Raw genomic sequence first — 3,907 nt, forward strand, 5'->3', positions numbered from 1 at the left:
CTAATTTTAAGTGTTAAACAAACTAATGAGCATAAGTAATGAAAAATATAGCAAGAATATAAAGTATTATCTAAAGCAGAAGCAACAAACTCTGCTTCATAATTCTTTGAATAGTTTTCTGTGTAAGGAATCATTGAAATATCACGACAGCAATTATAACGAGGGTAGAATTTGATTGTGTTTGAGGCTTATGATGCACGATTGCAGCCATGATGTAATTATTTTTCTCCTCGGTCATCACAAAACTGTATGTAAAAAAAACAAGTAAATACGTAAGAAATAAACGTTTGGTGACATAATTAAAGGTGGTAGTACCTTTCTGGATTGTTTGTTTTTCTTCCGATTTTAACGTTAATATTTACTTTTTGTAGAAAGACATAAGGTTGAGGACACACGAAAGAGGAGCTGTCATGCAACTAGTAGAGAGATCACTTAACGTTTTTCAAATGCTTAGATTGCACAATTGTTTTATCTATATTGGTTTGCAATCATTTCGAGATTTTATACTTATAATAAGGGACATACAGGAGCTAAGAGATGGCGTAAACGAAGTAATAACCGATTCTCTTCCAAGACATTTAACTACAGTGGAAGCGTGTAACATTTTAAAACTCCACCTGATACTGGAAGATGGTATTACTTCGTTTTAATTAATGCTAATTTCCTTTAGATGACTTATATAATGTGTGATTTATGTTTTAGATGTGTTGATTACTGATAAAGATTTGCAGGAAGGTGACCTTTATGATTTCCTAGATAACATTATTCAAATGTTAATGGAGTTCATGACAGTGATGCACGAAGAATTCGAAACTGAAGAAAATTTTGAACAGATTGAATCATTAAGGTGAGGAATTTTTTTGTTTTACTGGTTTTCACAAAGCTGACTTGTTAATGCTATAAATCTTATGAATTTTTCAGCTTATTTGACTACTCTTCAGACATTCCCGAAGATAATTATCCTTACAATCAAATTCGCTTTGTACCTTGAACTGTGAGGTGTTAAATCTCGTAACAACATGAAATTAGTATTGTGCATTGCATTTTAACAATTACGTAAGTAAGGTTTTAATATATACAGAATAAAATATATTCGAAAATTAAACTTGTATTGTTTTTACAGTATAATTGACGCCCTGCATTAAAATCCTGGTGTAAACTGTCTTCTGTTTTTAAACATTTTATCATCATTTTAAATGTAAAGTTGTATTTAACTATTTTCTTTTTATTGAAGAAAATAAATGCTTTTATTGTCTGAAAAACTTGACTTGTTGGACTCTGAAAATCATTTGCCTACGACGATTCTTCAGATATAATTAAATCTATACCCACTAGTTACCGACTAGATTAAACTACTGAACACTAGTAGTTGGTTCGTATCTCACCAATTAGCTGGTTACGTGAATTTTTCGGGATTTCTGTATATACCACTTACATATTGGGCCAGTTTTTCATACAAAGTTGTCCAGGTATGCTCTTTGATAATACGGAAACGGAACACGTGGTCTATTTTTCTAACAAGCAACTTAGGTTAGAGACGGTCACAAAGTACTCCCCTTAATTATCAGTTTTCTATTATATTAGCCCACCAGAATGGATAAAACAACTGAACTGTAATAGTTTGTCATTTAATTTTGGTAAGACCAACAGCTTAATTTTGAGGGTATGGATGGGTTTTATAAAGTGTAAATACTAATGACAATTTTACTTGTTAGCGTTTAACTCCGACCCTACTAGTTTATCTTCCCATCCCTCGACTTTCAATCACAAAATTTTAATAGCATCATTTCCCTAATAAAAAAACCTGCAAAATTTAAATATATTTTCGACAAAAAGCACAGGAATAAAGCTTCAAACAGGGTAAGGAAAATCGTACCACCCACACACGCACTAACATAGAGGTTGTTGGTTGTGGGTTTTTGTTGGAAACCCTTAACTTTTTTGACGTGGTACAGCTTGGCCTATATGGCCAAGCTGTACCACGTCAAAAAGGTAAAGGTTTTTAAAAAATAATAAATATATACTATAAAATGATAACAAACAACAACCAACACATAAACAAAACGACAGGATATATTTGTACTGTTGTAAGTAAAAACTAAATAAATAATCAAACAGTTTATACATATCAGTGACTTTCAGAAAATCCAGTAGCTTATCAATATTTGACCTCTGGCCCAAAACCTCTGTCAAACTTGCGATTCCAAAATACTGTACGCTTCCTTTCGAAGGCAGAGTAATTGCACAGTATATGTTTTACGCTTAGAGAACGGTTGCAATACTGGCATACTGGCTGATCATCACCCTTCAAAAGGTATCGATGAGTCAGCAGAGTGTGTCCAATCCTAAAACGGATAAGGATTATCTCAGATCAATTTTTCATAAGCCTTGTTTCGTGTCCAATTTTCTATTATAGGTTTGATCTCGTGTAGTTTATTGTGGACTCGCGCATTCCATACATTTTGCCATCTCTCATGAGGTGGAAAAGCGACTAGCTTCAAGTCACCTCCTTCAATAGACATTGCATGATGTAAAGGACTTTTTGTCTTTTACAGCATGTAGTGTCTTATCCTTCCTTTGTCCTATAAATCCTGAGCATAAAACATACGTCTGCAGCATAGTACCTTTAAAATGTTTGGAAACTTGAGGAATTTGAAGAGTAGATTTCTAAAGTATGGCAAGAAAGTCAATTTTTTGCCAAACAGAACACCCAAAACCTTAGCCTCGTTTACCATTGGGATTTTACCCTCATTTACGTAAATTTCAAAATCGGGGTACAAACCTCGCCTTCGGCAAAAGTGGATGTACGAGGTCTTCTCCGTGTTAAAAATAAAACATTGGTCTTGGACCTGTCGTATATGCGATTTAGGAAAGTTTGAAGTTGTCTCTCGATAAAACTCACATTACAAGACTGACTAGGGGTCCGGAAGTCATCCATATACAGAGTGTTTCACACTAGGAAGAAGATAGTTAGCTATTCTGTTAATTTTGATTAGGAACAGAGTCACACTCAAAATACAACCTTGAGAAACCCCTTCTTGCGTGAAAGGCCAGGGGTGGATCTAGGTTTTTCATGGCCTAGGACTTATTGAAGTCCAATGGGGCCCAACTTTTTGTTAATACAAATAATAGTCTATGCGATTTAGAGAGGTTTGCAGTTGTCTCTCAATGAAACTCATGTTACTAGACTGGCAGGAGATCTGAAAGTCATCCACATACAGAGTGTTTTACACTAGGAGAAACACAGTTAGCTATACTGTTAATTTTGATTAGAAACAGAGTCACGCTCAAAATAGAACCTTGAGGTACACCTTCTTGTGTGAAGAGCCTAAATAAAGTGTTGCCCATCCTGACTTGGAATCTACAATTCTGTAAATAGTTTTTATGAACATTGGCAAATTACCCCGCAATCCAAATTGGTACAGATCACAGTCTCCCATAACGCCAACAGCAATCATAGGCCTTCTCTATATCAAAAAACACAGACACGAAGTGATTTCATCTAACAAATGCTTCGCGTATACATGTTTCAAGGTTTACTAAGTTATCAGTGTTACTTCTGTTCCTACGAACACCACTCTGATTTGGTGAAAAGTATTCCTTTTTCTCTAAGAGATACATTAGACGTCTGTTTACCATCCTCTCAAAAAGTTTACAGAGACAACTTGTCTAAGAGATAGGTCTATAATTAGAGGGATTCTTGCGTTCTTTACCTGGCTTGGGAATGGGGATAATGATAGATAGCCTCCAAGAGTCAGGAAAAGTATGTTCCGTCCATATTCTGTTAAACAGATTTAGAAGATTAGAAAGGGAATTGTTTGACAGATTTTTAATCATGCTGTAGTGGATTTTATCCGGGCCTACAGCACTATTCCCCGAGCGAGAGATCGCTGTATGTAGTTCTATG

Source organism: Centruroides sculpturatus, unplaced genomic scaffold (assembly GCF_000671375.1).
Source record: "Centruroides sculpturatus isolate CEXI.00-Female unplaced genomic scaffold, Cexi_2.0 scaffold2666, whole genome shotgun sequence".
Taxonomy (NCBI): domain Eukaryota; kingdom Metazoa; phylum Arthropoda; class Arachnida; order Scorpiones; family Buthidae; genus Centruroides; species Centruroides sculpturatus.